At 35.6% G+C, this 22,879-nt stretch overlaps 1 long non-coding RNA gene and 1 pseudogene across 1 annotated transcript in view; one reads left to right on the forward strand and one right to left on the reverse strand.

Annotated features, from left to right (window-relative positions):
* Positions 1-21,778, reverse strand: part of LOC119876124 — a 151,131-nt gene extending 129,353 nt beyond the window's left edge. Inside the window, exon 1 of the long non-coding RNA XR_005356618.1 lies at positions 21,408-21,778. This is a non-coding gene — a long non-coding RNA (uncharacterized LOC119876124). The remainder of the gene's footprint in view (positions 1-21,407) is intronic.
* On the forward strand, positions 12,186-12,693 carry LOC100686919 (annotated as a pseudogene).
* Positions 21,779-22,879: the final 1,101 nt, after the last annotated feature.

A 22,879-nucleotide genomic window follows, 5' to 3' on the forward strand; every position in this document is an offset into this window, starting at 1 on the left:
ATTGGTATTCCCGAGGGTGCCGAAAGGGACAGAGGGCCAGACTATGTATTTGAACTAATTCTAGCTGAAAACTTTCCTAATCTGGGAAGGGAAACAGGCATTCAGATCCAGGAAATAGAGAGATCCCCCCCTAAAATCAATAAAAACCGTTCAACATCTCGACATTTAATAGTGAAGCTTGCAAATTCCAAAGATAAAGAGAAGATCCTTAAAGCAGCAAGAGGCAAGAAATCCCTGACTTTTATGGGGAGGAGTATTAGGGTAACAGCAGACCTCTCCACAGAGAACTGGCAGGCCAGAAAGGGCTGGCAGGATATATTCAGGGTCCTAAATGAGAAGAACATGCAACCAAGAATACTTTATCCAGCAAGGCTCTCATTCAAAATGGAAGGAGAGATAAAGAGCTTCCAAGACAGGCAGAACTGAAAGAATATGTGACCTCCAAACCAGCTCTGCAAGAAATTTTAAGGGGGACTCTTAAAATTCCGCTTTAAGAAGAAGTTCAGTGGAACAATCCACAAAAACAAGGACTGAATAGATATCATGATAACACTAAACTCATATCTCTCAATAGTAACTCTGAATGTGAACGGGCTTAATGACCCCATCAAAAGGCGCAGGGTTTCAGACTGGATAAAAAAGCAGGACCCATCTATTTGCTGTCTACAAGAGACTCATTTTAGACAGAAGGACACCTACAGCCTGAAAATAAAAGGTTGGAGAACCATTTACCATTCGAATCGTCCTCAAAAGAAAGCAGGGGTAGCCATCCTTATATCAGATAAACTAAAATTTACCCCAAAGACTGTAGTGAGAGATGAAGAGGGACACTATCTCATACTTAAAGGATCTATTCAACAAGAGGACTTAACAATCCTCAATATATATGCCCCGAATGTGGGAGCTGCCAAATATATCAATCAATTATTAACCAAAGTGAAGAAATACTTAGATAATAATACACTTATACTTGGTGACTTCAATCTAGCTCTTTCTATACTCAATAGGTCGTCTAAGCACAACATCTCCAAAGAAACGAGAGCTTTAAATGATACACTGGACCAGATGGATTTCACAGATATCTACAGAACTTTACATCCAAACTCAACTGAATACACATTCTTCTCAAGTGCACTGGAACTTTCTCCAGAATAGACCACATATTGGGTCACAAATCAGGTCTGAACCGATACCAAAAGATTGGGATCGTCCCCTGCATATTCTCAGACCATAATGCCTTGAAATTAGAACTAAATCACAACAAGAAGTTTGGAAGGACCTCAAACACGTGGAGGTTAAGGACCATCCTGCTAAAAGATGAAAGGGTCAACCAGGAAATTAAGGAAGAATTAAAAAGATTCATGGAAACTAATGAGAATGAAGATACAACCGTTCAAAATCTTTGGGATGCAGCAAAAGCAGTCCTAAGGGGGAAATACATCGCAATACAAGCATCCATTCAAAAACTGGAAAGAACTCAAATACAAAAGCTAACCTTACACATAAAGGAGCTAGAGAAAAAACAGCAAATAGATCCTACACCCAGGAGAAGAAGGGAGTTAATAAAGATTCGAGCAGAACTCAACGAAATCGAGACCAGAACTGTGGAACAGATCAACAGAACAAGGAGTTGGTTCTTTGAAAGAATTAATAAGATAGATAAACCATTAGCCAGCCTTATTAAAAAGAAGAGAGAGAAGACTCAAATTAATAAAATCATGAATGAGAAAGGAGAGATCACTACCAACACCAAGGAAATACAAACGATTTTAAAAACATATTATGAACAGCTATACGCCAATAAATTAGGCAATCTAGGAGAAATGGACGCATTCCTGGAAAGCCACAAACTACCAAAACTGGAACAGGAAGAAATAGAAAACCTTAGCAGGCCAATAACCAGGGAGGAAATTGAAGCAGTCATCAAAAACCTCCCAAGACACAAGAGTCCAGGGCCAGATGGCTTCCCAGGAGAATTTTATCAAACGTTTAAAGAAGAAACCATACCTATTCTCCTAAAGCTGTTTGGAAAGATAGAAAGAGATGGAGTACTTCCAAATTCGTTCTATGAGGCCAGCATCACCTTAATTCCAAAACCAGACAAAGACCCCACCAAAAAGGAGAATTACAGACCAATATCCCTGATGAACATGGATGCAAAAATTCTCAACAAGATACTGGCCAATAGGATCCAACAGTACATTAAGAAAATTATTCACCATGACCAAGTAGGATTTATCCCTGGGACACAAGGCTGGTTCAACACCCGTAAAACAATCAATGTGATTCATCATATCAGCAAGAGAAAAACCAAGAACCATATGATCCTCTCATTAGATGCAGAGAAAGCATTTGACAAAATACAGCATCCATTTCTGATCAAAACTCTTCAGAGTGTAGGGATAGAGGGAACTTTCCTCGACATCTTAAAAGCCATCTATGAAAAGCCCACAGCAAATATCATTCTCAATGGGGAAGCACTGGGAGCCTTTCCCCTAAGATCAGGAACAATACAGGGGTGTCCACTCTCACCACTGCTGTTCAACATAGTACTGGAAGTCCTAGCCTCAGCAATCAGACAACAAAAAGACATTAAAGGCATTCAAATTGGCAAAGAAGAAGTCAAACTCTCCCTCTTCGCCGATGACATGATACTCTACATAGAAAACCCAAAAGCCTCCACCCCAAGATTGCTAGAACTCATACAGCAATTCGGTAGCGTGGCAGGATACAAAATCAATGCCCAGAAAGCAGTGGCATTTCTATACACTAACAATGAGACTGAAGAAAGAGAAATTAAGGAGTCAATCCCATTTACAATTGCACCCAAAAGCATAAGATACCTAGGAAGAAACCTAACCAAAGAGGTAAAGGATCTATACCCTCAAAACTATAGAACATTTCTGAAAGAAATTGAGGAAGACACAAAGAGATGGAAAAATATTCCATGCTCATGGATTGGCAGAATTAATATTGTGAAAATGTCAATGTTACCCAGGGCAATATACACGTTTAATGCAATCCCTATCAAAATAGCATGGACTTTCTTCAGAGAGTTAGAACAAATTATTTTAAGATTTGTGTGGAATCAGAAAAGACCCCGAATAGCCAGGGGAATTTTAAAATGAAAACCATATCTGGGGGCATCACAATGCCAGATTTCAGGTTGTACTACAAAGCTGTGGTCATCAAGACAGTGTGGTACCGGCACAAAAACAGACACATAGATCAGTGGAACAGAATAGAGAACCCAGAAGTGGACCCTGAACTTTATGGTCAACTAATATTCGATAAAGGAGGAAAGACTATCCATTGGAAGAAAGACAGTCTCTTCAATAAATGGTGCTGGGAAAATTGGACATCCACATGCAGAAGAATGAAACTAGACCACTCTCTTTCACCATACACCAAGATAAACTCAAAATGGATGAAAGATCTAAATGTGAGACAAGATTCCATCAAAATCCTAGAGGAGAACACAGGCAACACCCTTTTAGAACTCGGCCACAGTAACATCTTGCAAGATACATCCAAGAAGGCAAAAGAAACAAAAGCATAAATCTTCATGCTTCATCAGGATAAAAAGCTTCTGCACAGTGAGGGAAACAGTCAACAAAACTAAAAGACAACCTACAGAATGGGAGAAGATATTTGCAAATGACATATCAGATAAAGGGCTAGTTTCCAAGATCTATAAAGAACTTATTAAACTCAACACCAAAGAAACCAACAATCCAATCATGAAATGGGCAAAAGACATGAAGAGAAATCTCACAGAGGAAGACATAGACATGGCCAACATGCACATGAGAAAATGCTCCGCATCACTTGCCATCAGGGAAATACAAATCAAAACCACCATGAGATACCACCTCACACCAGCGAGAATGGGGCAAATTAACAAGGCAGGAAACCACAAATGTTGGAGAGGATGCAGAGAAAAGGGAACCCTCCTACACTGTTGGTGGGAATGTGAACTGGTGCAGCCACTCTGGAAAACTGTGTGGAGGTTCCTCAAACAGTTAAAAATAGACCTGCCCTACGACCCAGCAATTGCACTGTTGGGGATTTACCCCAAAGATACAGATGCAATGAAATGCCGGGACACCTGCACCCCGATGTTTCTAGCAGCAATGGCCACGATAGCCAAACTGTGGAAGGAGCCTCGGTGTCCAACGAAAGATGAATGGATAAAGAAGATGTGGTTTATGTATACAATGGAATATTACTCAGCTATTAGAAACGACAAATACCCACCATTTGCTTCAACGTGGATGGAACTGGAGGGTATTATGCTGAGTGAAGTAAGCCAGTCGGAGAAGGACAAACATTATATGTTCTCATTCATTTGGGGAATATAAATAATAGTGAAAGGGAATATAAGGGAAGGGAGAAAAAATGTGTGGGAAATATCAGAAAGGGAGACAGAACATAAAGACTCCTAACTCTGGGAAACGAACTAGGGGTGGTGGAAGGGGAGGAGGGCGGGGGGTGGGAGTGAATGGGTGACGGGCACTGGGCGTTATTCTGTATGTTAGTAAATTGAACACCAATAAAAAATAAATTTAAAAAAATATAATAAAATAAAATAAAATTTTACAAAAAAAAATTTACTCAGTGTTTTTTATCACTTTAGTCATATTTTTTAAGTGTTCCCCATCCAAGTTCCTGCCTTCATTTCCTGGTCCATAATCCTGCATATTGATATTTATTTCTTTAGGGTTCTTTTTTACTTACGGTTCGTTTATTTTTTTTTCTTTTTTCTTTTTTTTTCTTTACTTGCTTTCGTCTTTTTCTCCTCCTTCTTCCCTCCTCCTTCCTTCCTTCCTTCCTTCCTTCCTTCCTTCCTTCCTTCCTTCCTTCCGTTCAAATGAGGATCACAAGAAATATAGAAAACACTGTTGGTTATTATTCTGAGGCTTCCTTCTCACTAGACAAGGCTGAAATTCATTCTAGTGTTTCTTTCTTACAACATAATTATGTTATGCTTGTGCTTGTTTAAACCTCTGAAAGTAGAGGTACCTGGGTGGCTCAGTGGTTGAGCATCTGCCTTTGGCTCAGGTCCTGATCCTGGGGTCCTGGGATCAAGTCCTGCATCCTCCCTACAGGGATTCTGTTTCTCTCTCTGCCTATCTCTCTCCTCCCTCACTCTCTCTCTCTCTCTGTTTCTCGTAAATAAATAAATAAAATCTAAAACAAATAAACAAACAAAAACAAAAAAACAAAAAAACACCACTGAAAGAAATCCTCTTACTGTTAGTGGCTTATTGGTGAGTATGTGAGACATTCTAATCAATGAGATGTGATGGCAAATGAGCTAGGAAGGGAAATGCTTCATTAAAAGATTTCTCATTTTTGGGGATCCCTGGGTGGCACAGCGGTTTGGCGCCTGCCTTTGGCCCAGGGTGTGATCCTGGAGACCCGGGATCAAATCCCACATTGGGCTCCTGGTGCATGGAGCCTGCTTCTCCCTCTGCCTGTGTCTCCGCCTCTCTCTCTCTCTCTCTATCATAAATAAATACAAATTTTAAAAAATTAAAAAAAATAAAATAAAAAATAAAAGATTTCTCATTTTCAAAGTGGGGCAGGTGAATGAGTGGGTTTGGCCTGGCCTAGTCATTATTGTCTGTGGATATGAAGTTTGGAACTATTTTAGCTTCTTGCAAACATGAGAACCATTCACTTAGGTGGCAAGTGATATACTGATAGAGTAGAAAGATAAAAATAATTTAGAAGTCTGAGATTATTATTGAACCTTGAACTTAATAGTATTGGAGTTTTAATATAACCAGACTTTTTTGCTAGGCAAAAATAATAAATCTGTTGTTTAAAAAGTGCTGAGTTGACTTTTAATAATTACATATGATAATTACATAATCATTTATATATAGGATCAGAAATTAAAATTCTTTGACACACTTTTTTGAATTGTCTTCAACATAAAACTTTTGAAAATAATTTTAATTGTTTAATCTATTTAATAAATGCCTTTCACATTAGAAAGAAAAATAGATACTTTGTGTTAAATGGAACTTGTGTATTTCAGTAAAATCAATACATAAAATTTCTTCTCATAAAAATCTCAGGGAATGATATAGAAGAAATAAATAATAGTGTAACAGATGCTGAGAACCAGCATAGGGAGTCATGGGTAAAAGGAAGACTTCTTGCTTTATAGAATTTTTTTTATTTTGAGGTTTTAGAAATTTGTGTATATATATTAACTAAACTTAAAGTCTTATAAAAATAAAGACTGAGGAGGCTGTTAAAAATCAGAGATTTGGGGATCCCTGGGTGGCTCAGTGGTATAGCGCCACCTTCGGCCCAGGGCATGATCCTGAGGTTCAAACAATTATATTTATTTGGGTAACAATTATATTTATTGTTTGGGTAACTTAGATAACTTTAAAATCCCTATTCTATCTGAAATCGAATTTTAATTTTTATATTTGTGTTGATATTAAGAGTGTGCTAGCAGAGAAGGCAATGGTTAATAGAAAAACTTATTAGTAGAAAATTACTATTTCAGCAGATTTCCCTGTGACCTGAGTTCAAACAGTTAGAAAGCATGCTTTTTTTAAATTTCTGGGCAAGATTCAGTTGGAATGAGTCTGTAACTTAAGAGAGCAAGCAAATAAACTTCACATCATCATCACATCATTGACAGGTAGGGCTAAGACAACTTCTATGTCTCCACTCTACGGGCTAGCTTCTGTAACCTCAGTGAAGTTTTGCAATGTCCCTGGAAACAGCTGTTCAGCAACCAGAATATTGGAGAGGGCTCATTAGGACATCTCATATTGATCACTAGAGGTGCTTGCTGGGAGATTAATAATAAGGAGCCTTTGTTATATTGAAAAGGGCAAGTTTTTTCAAGTTTGGACATGCTATTAAAGTAGCCTAAGTAAGAGATATCAGTAGACTGCCAGCTAGAAGAAAAGGAGATGAAAAAAAAGTAGGTGAATTTGAAAGGTCATCAGTAGGCAGAGTCATTAGGAATTGTATATGAAATTGGGAGAGCAGAATAATCAAAATATTGCCAGAGATGTCAAATAAGGAAATGATATTGACATATAATTTGGGGAATAGTTGAGAAATTCAGTTTTAAGCATGCGAAATTTGAGATGCCTATAGGACATTCAAGGAAGTGTTTAAGTTCTTAGCTACAGTTACAGCAAAGGATCAACTTATAACCATTAGATTTATGAGAAATGAGAAAAATCAATGATGAGTTGTTCAGAGATGCTGATGAGAGCCTCCAATAATGTACACCTCTTAAAATGGCCAACATAGTTTGTGAAATGGGAGGAATGCATTTTCTGAGAAGTCTTATTCACTTTAATTTCATTGGAAAACAATGCAGTACTACTATATGGGGAGTGTCTAAAATTATAAAAGGAACAAAATCTAACCCTTCCCTATAAAAATTTATATTCTCTATATATTCTAATGAAGAAAATACAGTCAAAAGTTAGGGTGGCTTTTTAATTATATGATTTTTCTCCCCACAGATACAAAAAATATATATATTTTTATCAGAAAATCTAGGTTGGCCATCCAAATATTATTTTTCTATTATATATGTGTTATATATATATATATATAATATACATAGTAATACAGTATACACAGTAATTATACAGCATATAATTTTATATATGTACACATATTGTTATAAAGTTCTGCAAATAAATAACAATGGGAAACAAAATTAGATGCAGAGCACTAAGAATCTACAAAGACTCACAAATAATATTCTAAATAAATGGAAATCAACCAGTAGAAATATCACCAGTTTTGAACATCCTAAATTTCTAATAACACTAAAATAAATATAGTGCTTTATCTTTACAAAATTCTTATAAGAATTTTGTAAATTTGTTTGGTGGAATTGAACATAGTAAGCATTGTGGCTCTTTGAAGTCAAAAGAGATATCGGAAAGAATATTATTTTAACCTTGTAGGTTAATAATTATGCTTCATTGTCCTGTTTTTCTTTTTTTTTTTTTTTAATGCATTAGCTTAAAATAGAAACTTAACATTTGTTGTTTGGCCAATTACCTCATAAAGAAATTGCTCATATGGTGCCAAGTGAGAACAGATGCTACAAAATGGTATCCTCCTATACCCAGTTTTATAGTTGTTAATTTCAATCCATTGCAAATGCTTTTCAATTCCATTTAAAGGAGATGATAACTGTGATGTGTAAAGCTTTCATTGTTATTAATTTATTTATTTATGTAGCCCCGTCTCACATTACAATGTGATTTCTTCAGGCTTGATTCTCCATTTCTTTCTAAGTGTTTTAGTATTTAAATCTTCTCATTACTTAAGGCTTTCCCTTTTGTTCACTTATTTGGATTCTCAAAAGGAACATTCTCATTCATGTGCGAGATGCTGTGTTAAACACTTGTCAGAAAAGTCAACAATTCTGGGATAACAGCATAGTGTACACCAATTAACCAACATATGTGGAAAACTGGAGTCAGAGAAAGTCAATGAGTCAACCAAGTGTGTGTATGTGCGGGGGGCTGGAGGGTGCATACTCATGGGTTGTTCACTCAGCTTGATGACTTTTTTTTTTTTTTTGCTTTTAGCTGTTATTTGTTAGGTCTTTGCCAAATCATCTCATCAGATATCAGAAATGAGCAGACACATTTTCATGTTTTGATTGTTGTATTCCCCTATTTATCCTTTGCATATGAAAAAAATATGTGCACTATAGACACATGCAAAATTATCCAATAAGACTGAAGTCCACAAAATTCTTCCATCTTAGGTTTACTGTCTGAGAAGAGTGTCATATATACATGACTTGGAAAGAAATCTTTCTATAATTCTTATTTAAAAAAAATTCAGGATGTGTCCCATAGTAACTACTAAATTCAAGAGACAGAGAGACTGATCCGTATTATGTAGTATTTTATTAACAACCATAGAATAACTTGCAATAAAATAATCTATTCCTTAAGCATTATCTTTTTACGTACTCTTGCTTTCTTATAGAACGGGACAATGATTTTTCTGAGCATAAGGAAATGGCTTTGGATCTCCACACAAGTGTTCTGGTAACAAGTCCATGTCATAGACGACAGTATTTAGATTTGATAAAGGTCTCATTTTTTTTTTTTAATTTTCCAGAAATAATGGAGTGGTAAAAAAATATTTTTAAATAAAGAATTAAATAAAATAATTTTACTTTCAGTTCTTTTTTCACGCAAAAAAAAAAAAAATACCTCTCAGTAAATTTGTGTTCAGTATGCACATGTTTATAAATATGTCTATTCTCTCATGAGTTTCCTAATGTATTGTTTTTGCTTCTAATAGATCTGATATGGCTTTGTCTAAACTAGTCAATGTGCAGGTCTAACAGCCATACTTATTTTGCAAAGGGTAAGATTTCAGAAGTAGTAGCACACTGGGGACAAAAATAAGGATCTTACTCCAAAAATTGAGCCTTTCCTTGCTCTAAAGGAAACGGTCACAAAAAAGGATATCCTAGACTGAGGAAAAGCTGTAAGAACTGAAGTATGGACATTCTGATCAATTTCTTTTTCTTTAAATTAGTGGAAGAGCAAATGTATTCAAATGCCTCATTTCTATTAACTAGTCACATGCAGTTTCTATGTCCCTGTAAGACCCAAAAGCTAATTTACTGTTACAGAATCACAGATGTTGTTTTATTCATGCTCTAGGCAAGTCATACTGGTCATACTGTATATTTTATTTCTGAATTGCTAATAGAAAATGTGGAACTCTTTCATATTAAAAAAAAACACAAAAATAATTTTATTGAAATAATTTATTCTTAAAGCAACCTAAAATATTTATGAACATATTTTCCTTCATTTCATTAAATTCATGTATAAATGCAATACTGTTAATACTGAGGATATAAGTCAGCCACTCAGGGTAAGAAATATAGAATAATTTAATCCAAAAACAGTTTATTCCTGGGTTTAAAAAATATCTAAAAGGAGTATTTTTTTTTTTGGACCATAGAAACCCAACTGATAATTCCAAGCTTTAAGCTCCAAGCTGATATCTTTAAACAATTATTCAAAAAATAGAACACCAAGCATAAAGTCTAGTGACCTAAGATGACTATAAGACATTTTCATTTCTTACTTTAAATCCTCTTCACTCTGTTTCTCCCATGTCCTTAAATAAAAAATAAAAATGTTCTCCTGATTAAACATATTTATACCTTTTTTTTTGGACCACTGATCCTTTTGAGACTACAGGAAAAAAATACCCATATATGTATATGTATAAAATGTTGCATTTGACTTAAGGGTCTTATATATATACCCCACCAAAGGCCATCTGGATGCTATAAGGTTTCATGCATCAGAGTTAAGAATGCCTGGTCTAAAACAATATGCATATTTTTCATTTTGGAGGATTTTATAAACCTTCTACTGCCATCATCAAGGCTTCTTAGAAAGATAAGCACTCAATAGGTGTTCATCATGTATTAGTGGTTAATAATGATAAAGAGCTATTTCCTCTCCTTATAAAAGTAATAATTTGAAATCAACTATCATGTGAATTTTGCTACAAATGTTCAGTTCACATCTCCTAATTCCCATGATATTGAAAGCAAGATAATTTTATGAGATGGATCAACCTTCAATAACTAGAAATTAACCAGATCTAGGCAACCCAAAGAAGTTCATGAGGAAACCAAGATATTGGAATATAGAATTGGAATATCTATAGAACTTAGCTCTGTAGGCTCAAAAGCTCACAAGTCCAATTTTTGCTTACCCAACAGCAAGCAAAAATCATATATAATTTTTTGGAGATCTGTTTATAACTAGATGTGATGCCCTGCTGGCGGTGGTAGCAATTACCAACGCTCATCATTATTCACTTCTCCTTTCTTTCCTGAACACCCAGCAGACAAGTTTCCAGCCTACGTAAAATTAGTCAGGGCAATATGGCTACTTCCAGCTGATGGAGTATAAACAAAATTTGACATTGTCATTTCTTGGCTGAGATATTTAAAAGCACTTGATTGACTCTGTAGCCTGCTCAAATCATGACACTGACCCTGAAAGCTTCATGTTTATACTGAAAAATGAGAAAATAAGACCTTAAAAATAAGACCTTAAAATTCACTTGGAAGGCTACTTCTCTGGAGAAATAAACTTAGGCCACCAATATTATGTCACGAATATTTCAGGAATTAACTGGTAGCTAAGAATAGCTTAGCCTAAGTTGATGAACATGCCAAGTTAGATGACATTTTTTTTAAGAGAGAATGAGTCCCCAAGTCAACGAGGGTACAGAGAGAAAGAGAATCTTAAGCAGGCTCCATGCCCAGTGCAGAGCCCAACACAAGGCTCACTGTCAGAACCCTGAGATTATGTCCTGAGCTGAAATCAAGAGTCAAAACCTTAACTGACTGAGCCACCCAGGTGCCCCCACGTTTGATTTTTTTAAATTAAAATGTAATGAGTAATAGAGTATCATGTCTTCTGCAATTAGTGAAAGTTTTACTTCTTCCTTGCTAATTTATGGTATTGGCATTAAAAATAGGCACAAAGATCAATGGGACAGAACAGAAAAAACAGAAATGAGCACTAAACTATATAGTCAATGAATCTTCAACAAAGCCAGAAAGACTATCTAATGGGAAAAAGGCAGTTTCTTCAGAAATGATATTGAGAAAACTAGACAGTAACATGCAAGAGAAAAAAAGTGGATTACTTTATTATACCATATACAAAAATAAATTCAAAAAGGATTAATGACCTAAATATGAGAGAGGAAACCATCAAAATCCTGGAGGGAAAGACAGGCAGCAACATTGATCATGGCCATAGCAACTTCTTATTAGGTATGTCTCCTGAGATAAGGGGAATAAAAGCAAAAATAAACTGTTAGGACTTCATCAAAAGAAAAGGCTTCTGCAAAGTGAAGGAAACAATCAACAAAACCAAAAGGCAAACCTACTGACTGGGAGAAGATATTTGAAAATGACATATATCTGATAAAGGGGTGGTATCCAAAATAAATAAAGAACTTATAAAACTCAACACCCAAAAGAAATTAATAATCCAATTAAAAATGGGCAGAAGCACCCTCAAGTGCCGCTCTGGCTACACTGAACTTGTTCAGAGCTCCTGGATCCTGCTAAGCTAGCACCTCCATCGTCTCTCTCCAGCTGTAATATCATCAATCAGGACCTCATCACCCATGATGAGAGTTCTCTGACATCTACAAGATCCAGGTGATTGCAGATGGGCTGTGCCTGGAGGTAGAGGGGAGATGGTCAGTAGGACAGAGGGTAACATGGATGACTCGCTCATTGGTGGAAATGTCTCCACTGAAGGCCTAGAGGGCAAAGGTACCAAAGTACCACAGTAATCACTGGTGTTGATATTGTCATCAACCATCACTTGCAGGAAACCAGCTTCACAAAAGAAGCCTACAAGAAGTACATCAAAGATTACATAAAATCAATCAAAGGCAAACTTTAAGAACAGAGCCAGAAAGAGTAAAACCTTTTATGACAGGGCTTCAGAACAAATCAAACACATCCTTATTAATTTCAAAAATGACCTGTTCATTATTGGTGAAAACATTAATCCAGATGGTGTGGTTGCTCTGCTGGACTACTGTGAGGATGGTGTGACCGCAAATATGATTTTCTTTAAGGGTGGTTTAGAAATGGAAAAATGTTAATGAATTTGGCTATTACTTTGGATATATGACCTGTTGTCCTAACTGGCTGCTGCTCTACATCCACACAACACCAGGACTTAGACAAATGGGACTGATATCACCTTGAGCTCTTCATTTATTTTACCTTGATTTATTTGGAGTGAAGGCATTGCTTTTGAGAAAAAAAATGTGTCATGTAGATTGTCCAAAAATGAAATGCATTTAAACCCATTTGAGAGAATGATTCTTAGTTTAACACATTTTTAAATCTATCCTATATAGTGTCCTGAAGAAGCTAGAGCCTGATTATAGACTACTGCTAGAAAGCATAAGACTACCCACAGATAACTTCTACAGTGAAAGCTACTTCTGGGACTGGAATATAAAAAACAGGAACCAAAAGTCTTAATTCCGAGTTCAAGGAAAGGGAAAGACCATGCTCATAGTCAGGTCAACATTTGAAGTGGGTTCCTTACACATTTTGTCACCTACAAATGGAAGTAGTTAACTCTGGAAGAGATCACCAAAAGAATAAAAAAGAGACTAATAACAGTTGGAAGACAACAAAGTGGACAAAAGATATGAACAGACATTTTTCCAAAGAAGACATCCAGATGGCCGATAGATACATGAAAAGATACTCAACATCATTCATCATCAGGGAAATACAGATCAGAACTACAATGAGACATCACCTCACACCTGTCAGAATGGCCAAAATCAACAACACAAGAAACAACAGATGTTGGCAAAAATGTAGAGAAATGGAAGCCCTCTTGCACTGTTGTTGGGAATGCAAACTGGTACAGTCACTTTGGAAAACAGAATGGAGGTTCCTCAAAAAGTTAAAAATAGAACTTACCTTACAATCCAGCAACTGTGCTACTAGATATTTACCCAAAGAATCCCAAAATACTAATTCAGAGGGATATGTGCACCCCCTTGTCTATAGCAGCATTATCCAAATAGTCAAATTACAGAAACAGCCAAAGTATCCAGCAACTGATGAATGGATAAAGAAGAAGAACATGTATAAATACACTGAAATATATATACACAATATATAAACACATACTGTGTACATATATACACAATAGAATTACCCATGCATGACAAAGAATAAAATCTTATCATTTGCAATGATGTGGATGGAGCTAGAGAGTATTATGCTAAGTCCATCAGAGAAAGAAATACCATGTGATTTCACTCATATGTGGAATTTAATAAACAAATAAATAGGCAAAGGGAAAAAAAAGAGGAAAGGCAAACCAAGAAACAGACTCTCAACTATACAGAACTGATGTTTACCAGAAGGGAAGTGGGTGGGGGTATAAGTGAAATAGGTGATGGGGAGTAGGGAGGGCGCTTATGATAAGCAATGGGTGTTATATGGAAGTGTTGAATCATTATATTATACACCTGAAACTACTATTATACTGTATGTTCACCAACTGGAATTTAAATAAAAACTTTAAAAAGCTATGGGTAATGGAGATGTTAGAAAGTCAAATAAGAGAAAATAGTCAAAGGATTCTGAGCATTCTTTTGTCACCCCATAACTCACAGATCATATTTAAGTACACTCTGACGTTGCTTTCAGAGTATGATAATGGAGAATGTGGATTTCTGAGTGGACATGAAACTCAAAATAGTACTTCATTATTCCTGTTTGGGGTAGTTATATGGGAATTGAGCTGGCATTTGCTTACCAACAGGCCAGAGGTGAATATTTACCACAAACCTTTCAGACTGGCTAACTCTCAAAAATCTAACAATTAACTCTTCCTATCTTATCACAATTCTCTGATATGACCTGAAAGAGGCTACGTGTGGTTGGTGACAAAATCTACCTGAACAAGATAAAGTTTAATAACTTTTAAAGAAAATGGAAATTTGATCTCCTCTCTAAACAGACTGTCAAGATGTACACTCCATAGGAATAGAGAGTAAGGTTACTGAACAAGAAAACAGCCAAAATAATATAATTATTATAATATAATAATAATGAAATATAATATAAAATAATATTTAATAATAATTTATCATATATTATTTAATAATAATTTATTAATATATTATTTAATATTATTTACTTGTATTTAATGTAATATATTATTTACCTTCATTCAGTTCTAACAAACATCGTATGCAGCAGAACTACAGCTACTTCTGGCAAATGTTCCCTAGAATAAATAATTATATTATAAATATCAACTATTTTCAGCAGTAGGAAATATAGCTAATAGCATATGCCAAGAGATCCATGCTCCAAATTGTTGGGTGTGTAGATTTCTCCAGAATCCTTCCTAAAATCAACCACTTACTTTTCACAGGTCATTTGAGCCCAAGTAATTTTTTCAATCAATGCTCAGCACACTTTCTAGGATATTAAGTAATATGCACATCCAGCAAGAGGAAAGCTTAACATTCTTTGGAAGCAGGATAATAAAGGTGGTAATTGCTAATAGAACACTTGCAATGACCTAATGTCGAGCCCATAAACACCTACACATCGACTGTCTCAATTGCTCTTAGATGAATCTTGGAAGGTGGCAGACCATTTTTTAGTGCAAACTGGCATTCAATTATGGTCTTCATTTAATTAACTATAGTATTCACAAGGTCAATTTGTTCTCTATATACAAGATATTACATCTTCCTCACCCAAAGGAGACAAAATAGTGTCCCCGTCTTTCTGTCACCAGAGAATGAAATCAGGTTAGCATCTTGTGTAATGATCCCTACAGATAAAGGTGCATTGTTCAGCTGAATGAGAACATAGAACAATAGTCTAATCACAAAGCAGTGTACTTTGAAAGCTACAATATCATTTGAGAGATATTAGTTCATCCACATAGCGGATTGTAGAAAGAAATAGCAATTCTTCTACTACTCAATGGAGAAGCAAAGGCACAAAGACATCAGTAGACACAGAAGACAAAACAGAGGAGAACAAGACGTCACATGTGTCCTGTTGTTATAATCACTCCATTTTTTACCCAAATAAAACAAGCCCTTCTAGGTTTGTATTTCAGGTAAGCTTAAAAACTCGCAAATGCTATAAAGGAACATAAACAATACAAAAATCTGCAATCCTGTGCACGCACACACACTCAACTACCAAAGTACTGATGAACAGCTACAAAGTTTCTCCCTTTCTTCAAAATTCTTTCTCAAAGCAGCTGCTGATTTCTCTTCCTTTCTTAAATTTTTTTTTTTATTTATTTACGATAGTCAGAGAGAGAGAGAGAGAGGCAGAGACATAGGCAGAGGGAGAAGCAGGCTCCATGCAGGGAGCCTGACGTGGGACTCGATCCGGGGTCTCCAGGATCGCTCACTGGGCCAAAGGCAGGCGCCAAACCTCTGCGCCACCCAGGGATCCCTTTCTCTTCCTTTCTTGTCTCCTTCTTCCATTTCTCAAACATCTCTCCTCTTTTTATAACACTGCTGTTCTCCCCTCACATGTTTCTCCCAATGGCTAACTCCTGACTTCTCCTATCGTAAGTTCTTTCCTTCCAGATGTCTCCATCTTTTTCCAGGCACGTATGTTTTTACCCCTCCCTACCCTTTGGCTTGCCTAATTCCCTATCTCCATTTACTGCACCATTAACTCAACAATGATTAGTTACAGAGATAATTTTCCTTACAAAGTAGCTGTGTGTGTATGGAATTGGCTGGGAAAAGGGTACAACGAATATGGGAAAACTGATAATTAATACAGATTTTGTTCTGGTCGCATCTGTATATATGCATACATATATAGCTCTGTTACTTCACCAACTTTATGACTGAAATTCAAGTTTAATGAGATGGTCACACTTGAGTCAATGTTTGTTTGTTTTGTTTTGTTTTGTTTTTTTGTTGTTGTTTTTACTTGAGCCACTAATTTTACCTCTTCTTTTACTTTAGAACTCTTGCTGTCCCAAAATATTCAGTCAAATCCATTCAGCCAGAAGGTTTTTATATCAAACATCTCCAAATCCAGAGGTATCAATCCCAGAGATCTCAAAAAATGATCCTGTAAACAAGTAAATTACTTGTCTAATTTACCTTATGGATAGACGGCTTGAGCCAGGATAAAATCTGCCCATGGAAGGCTACCACTTATTAAAGGGAGACTTTGCCTCTTCACATTTAGGCATTTATAAAATAGGGATAAAAATAACCTGTACCACCCTCAAAAAGTTATGGCTAAATGTTAGGATATATTCTAAATCCCTTGAGAATTGCAAAATTCCAATCCAAGGAAAGGTATTTATGTTGCCTTTGATCATCCAGCCAGGTGGTGTTAAATGGGGTTTCTTGGACATCAGATTTTTCTACTGCTTTCCAGGTGTCCTTTTATGCATATTTGTGGTATTTGCTCAGGCATTCTGTATTATTATTTAAAGCAATGTGCAAAGAACTAAGAGAACAGACTCTAGAATCTGACCAATCTAGCTCATATTCTGGGTCCTGCCACTTGCTATTCATAAAATTTAAGAGATGTCATTTTAACCACTTCCTTCCTTTGAATGTGCATGTGGAAAATGGAGGTAAAACTAGCATTTAACTTAAGGTGTTGCTGTGATCATTTAAAGTGTTAAAATGGGTAATATGATTTCCAGGGCACGGGAATAGTGTTTTACAAATTACGAGAAAGAAAAAAGGGAATATTTTTACCATCTGATATTCTTTGTCACAGAGTTTATGAGAAAAGTCAAAAGCTTTATAGAACTGAAAATAATACTGAAAGTTGCTACTTTAAATTTCATGTGTTTGCAAATACAAGGCACTATTTTACAATATATTCGTATTGATTTTCTAATGTTGCTTAAACTGCACTGTATGTGATAAGTGTATTGTTTAGTGAAGGGAAAAGAGTATGTGGGAATGATAGACTATTGGGGTTGAAGTCTGTTTATCTCTAAGTAAGTTATTTAACATCTTGATATTTTATTTTTTAGCAACCTTATAATAACTGTAATAATGAGTCTTAAGATTTCTGTGAGGTGTAATAGGAAAGTCTTCACATTATTCCTAGCAAACTGGGTAAAGGGAAAACATGTTAGTTATCTTCTCCTGTTGATAGGGGGCATGGGGTGTGTGCAGCTTCTGACAATATTTACTACATGTCGGGTGCCTTGGGACTTCACACTCACCCTCTAAATGTCAGCTGAGGAACCGATCTCAAGTCTTAAGAGAATCATCTTAAGATAATCATCTTATTAAGAAATGATACTTTAAAGAGGTTATTCATAATCTGTGTGTCCCTGGACCTTTATGAGAGCCTGGGATTATTTTCACAAAACATTATATACCTGTGCACTTGTTGCATAAGCAAACAGCACACATTTGAGTATTATCAACATACAAAATCATTTAAAAACATGGAATATTTTTTTTTATTTTCATACAATGTATCAAGAGATACTAACAGTATGTAATCAATTTAGGAAATAATAAAACTATCAGATAAAATTAGCCTTTACCCCCAAAACGTGGAAATCACTAGCCAGAGGACACTCAAACTATGGCATTTTAAAGTTATTTTAAATCCGTTTCAAAGCAGGGCTCTTATTTTAACTGTCCATCTTCCCCCACACTCTAGTTATTTTTATAGTTTCCTCTTTATGCTCTGATTTTATAGTGTGACTGCTCATGCATATTTGTTCCAGGGCTAAATTTCTAATATGCATAGTGCATAGAATCATGTACTCTCAGAGTTAAAAAAGACCTTAAAGTCATCTAGTTCAACCATCCATCAGATGCATGAATTATTCCTACTTATGTCTACATCCACTTTCATGGTGCCTTAAATATACCCTAGACATTAGCCCTATAGCCAAACATTAACTCTGACTCTAAGTGGAATTCTTAATTCATCAGCACTTTTAAAACTCCCCACTTGTAACAAAAATCTCAATTAAAGTGTATTTAACCGCTACTTTCACAAGATGACTGATTCTCTATAATATATATTGAGCTAGCTCATCATCAGCAGGCAAGTCACTCTCATGTATTAAATTAGATGCCTAGGGAACTACATTAACTCTTTCAGACCATGAGGGTATTTAGTGTTCAAAGTGCAGTAACTGTAGTAAAGAGTTATGTACCGGAGAGAGGCATGAATAATAGATAGCTTGACAAGGAGTAAAATAAAGAATTCCAGAAGTAAAGGACCTCTATAAGAATGGTGTTTTTTAGCACATTTTGAATACAAAAGAAACAGATTATTAAATACTGTGAGCCACCATTTAAATGGATTTCATCTGAAATTTAAATCTATATAGGCACTCACTCTTTAAAGCATCACATTAAGAGAGAGTTGTGTCGCCTGTTATAGACCTCATATTGACAGAGATGTTGTGATAATGACAGTCATTACAATAACTGCCTCATCAGTCTTAAAATTATAGGCATTAAATTTGTGTTTATTAATCTTTAACTTCCCTTTTGAGTTTTCAGTGACACAAAATGAAAAGTCCTGAATTTAAAATTTCTCCTCCATCCTCATCTTTTCTTTTCCTTTCATTTTTTCCTCCTTAAGAGTCCGATGCTATTCACGTAGCTTCACAACTGACATTAAAATGATGCATGATTAAAATATTCATTGTACTTTCACAGAAAGGACTCTTGTCCAATAATTTCGGCTATAAAAATAAGGAATGTTATTTTTCACAAAACCTTTTTCTTTTTTTTTTTCTTTTACATTCATTGCTGTTGGAAATGGACTGTATTGTACATAGTCGAGCATCAATTTAAGGACCAAGTTTGAGATGAAAAGATACACCTTATGATAAAAACTGCATAAATTTGCACCTCCTCGTTCCTGTGAAATAAACTGATTTCTAGTTTCTTTAAGCACACAACATAGCAATCACTTATTCTCATAGGTTCTTGGTATCAGAAAGTTCTACAAGATACTGAATTGTAGAGGCTCTAAGAAGTACAATGGATGTGCAAAGCTCTCAGAGAATTTATTGTGTAAAATATTCTGTATTAGTTTTCTGCTGTTGCCATTACAAATTATTACACATGTAGTGGCTTGAATAAATTTACTCTTTAGTTCTGTAGGTCAGAAGCCCTGAAGCCCAACATGGGTCTTCCCTGGCTACAACCAAGGTGTGTAGGGTGCACTCATCTTCTGCATGCTCAAGACAAGGATCCACCTTTTGCTTAATTGCATTGTTAGCAAAATTCAGATCCTAGAGGTTACAGGACCCCCACTTCCTTCCTGGCTATTGACCAAGGACCTTCCCCAGAGTCTAGACAGTGTCATGCTCCCTGGCTCAAGGTCTTCTTTCTTCATTTTTAAAGCCAGCAATATCAAGTCCCTCTTAAGCTCCGAATCTCTGTTGCCTCATTTTCCATCTCATCTCTCTTATTCAGCCAGAACTGTTCCTGGATTTTAAGAATTCATGTGATTACATTGGGTCTCCTGAATAATTTAAGATAATTTCCTCATTGCAAGGTCTATGTTCTTAATCACATCTGCTAAGTCTCTTTTGCCTACGAGGTAACACATTCACGGGTTCCAGGGATTCGGGTGTGGACATACTTGGGAGGGGGGACACTATTCTATCTGTCATATATCCAAAGCTGGTAGGCTGAATTGTTGAAGATTCTAGGACTATTAACACTGGGCACGGAAAACTTAGAATCAAAGACTTTACTTCAAATTTCTTTGTATTATAATAAAAGAAACTCTGTTATAAATAGCTGTGTGATTTAGTGTAACTATGTATTTTAAATAAAGTGGATTATTGAGGAATCATCCTAGTACAACAAGCCAAAAAGTCAACAATTTGTATTTTGCATATAAGTGTAAAGACTGAAAACTGTCTGATTATTTACGTTGGGTAGTGATTGATCTTGCCATCAAGCATCCTTTCACCCTCTAATAACCTTGCCCCAATTTTTCTGTGGGGACCTAAGTTCTTTCCTCAGTCTCAACTCAGGCTCTCCCAAATAAAGCAGAACCCAGGGATGGAACATCTTGCTAGACTTGAACAACTCAGCATAGCACATTTCCTTAACCTCTTAGCTGAATTTATCTGCTTCAAGTTCTATCTGAACTTTACAGAACAGATCTTTTCAATAACATTTAGAGTGTTTTTTTTTCCTGATCCCCAACAAAAAAATGGAACATCCCTCAAATAGTTTTAAGAAGCCACATGACCTTAGTATAACAATCTGATGACAGTTTTACAAAAATCAATTATGAACTAGGATGTGAAGATGTAAGTGGAATGTATTATAATTACATAATACTACTTAATAGGGTTTATTTGGGAAATAGAAAGATGACTTAACCTTAAGAAATGTCTCAACAGTTGATAACTAGTCTATCAAAAGTTTATTATCTCATCTATTTGCAAAGTTCAGGAATATCTTTGCTTCCAGCCAAACAAAACAAAACAAAAAAACAACTATTGGAACTAAAATTATTTTATGCATATGTGATTTTTAAGTAAGATTTTAAATGAAGTATAGCATACATGAAAGAACAAATTTTTTAATGAAATGCTTGATAAAACTTCACCAATTGAATGTGTGTGTGTGTATATATATATATATATATATATATATATATATATATATATATTGCAGCATCTCAGAAATCTCAGAAACCCCTTTGCTGACACCAGCCCCATTCTGGACCATATAAACTCTATCCTGACTTCTAACAAAATAGTAGTGTGTAAAAAAAAAGGGGGGGGGATAAAAAAGTAAGAAAGAAAATATAGGAGTACCTGATGCTGTATCTTTCTCCAGTCAGGTTTCACTCTTTCTTCTTTTCATGAAAGGGTTACTCTTCATTATGTTATCAACACTCAGTTAAGGATTTCAGTTCAGTTTCTTCTTCTGATAACATCACTCTTCCTAAAGCTTCACCTTCCAGGTGTCTTAGCTTCCTTGGTAAACACATCATTGTCCTTTTCCCAAGCACACCCTGAACTTTGCTCCTGGTCTCCACAGCACAGAGAGAATGCCAAATCATCATTCCACTTAGAGAGTTTTTGTTTTAAGAGCCCTCTCCAGAAAGCTTCACACATTGGCAAATGTCTTCAGAAACCCCCAGTTGTGTGTTTGTTGACTGTCAAGTTCAATTTTGTCACTCCATGAAAGATGTAAAAAAAAAAAAAAAAAAAAAAAAACCTTGCTTGTTTATATTACCTCAAACCGTGGTCCTATTTCCTAGGAAAATGCCAAGATTCTCTCTCTCTCTCTCTCTCTTTTTTAAAGATGTTATTTCTTTTTTCATGAGAGACACAGAGAGAGAGAGGCAGAGACACAGGCAGAGAGAGAAGCAGGCTGCCTGGGAGGGAGCCTGATGTGGGACTTGATGCCCTGAGCCAAATATACATTAAATTTATGGTTTCTGTCTGCTATATCCTAGGTCAAGTATACATTTTATTTTACATACCAATCCATTTTCTTAATGAAAGAAAACTTAGGAGTAGGCCTTCTTTTAACCCACCTCCTTATGGGTCAGTTTTAGATATACTTTGTGCCTGTAGTCAGGAGGGGAACTGCTAGTTCATTAGCAAGATTTCTAAACATACATCTTATTCTATGCTATTTCCTAGGGCTTTTATTGACTTTTAGGTTAATTTTATACCTGGAGAACTTGCTGCAACTTTTGCTTAGCTCTAATTTTTTCTGGTACAGTGGCTACTCTATGTTGGTGTCTTTTTTTTTTTTTTTTTTAATCCCAGACCTTTAAAAGTAATGCCCTTTCTCTTTCCCATTGCATACTCTTATGTGTTCTTGTTTCATTTATTTGGTAAGTCAGAACTTTCAGTTTTTCATTTATAAACTAGGAGTAATGAATGAACATTTTTCCCGTAAAGTATGATATTTAATTTTAGTTATTTAGATAGGCTTTGTCAAACTAAGGAATTTTGTCTAATATGATGACACTTTTTATCATAACTACTTTTTATTTTATCGTGTATTTTCTCCATTATTTTAGATAATGACTGCATTTCTTTTTTTAGGCCCTCACTGAGGTAGATTACACCAACAGATATCCTGATATTAAAACACCTCATTCCTACTTGGGTCACGATGTACTAGTATTTTCATTTTACTGTTATTATTAGTTTAGATTTAAGATTTCTAAAGGAAATTAAGTATTTTAAGTAAGATGGTCCTAAAACTGTTTCATACACTGCCTTTATCTGGTTTTAGAAAATGGCTGTTTTCTTCAGATCTTAACTTT

The sequence above is a fragment of the Canis lupus genome, chromosome 3, assembly GCF_011100685.1.
Source record: "Canis lupus familiaris isolate Mischka breed German Shepherd chromosome 3, alternate assembly UU_Cfam_GSD_1.0, whole genome shotgun sequence".
Taxonomy (NCBI): Eukaryota; Metazoa; Chordata; class Mammalia; order Carnivora; family Canidae; genus Canis; species Canis lupus.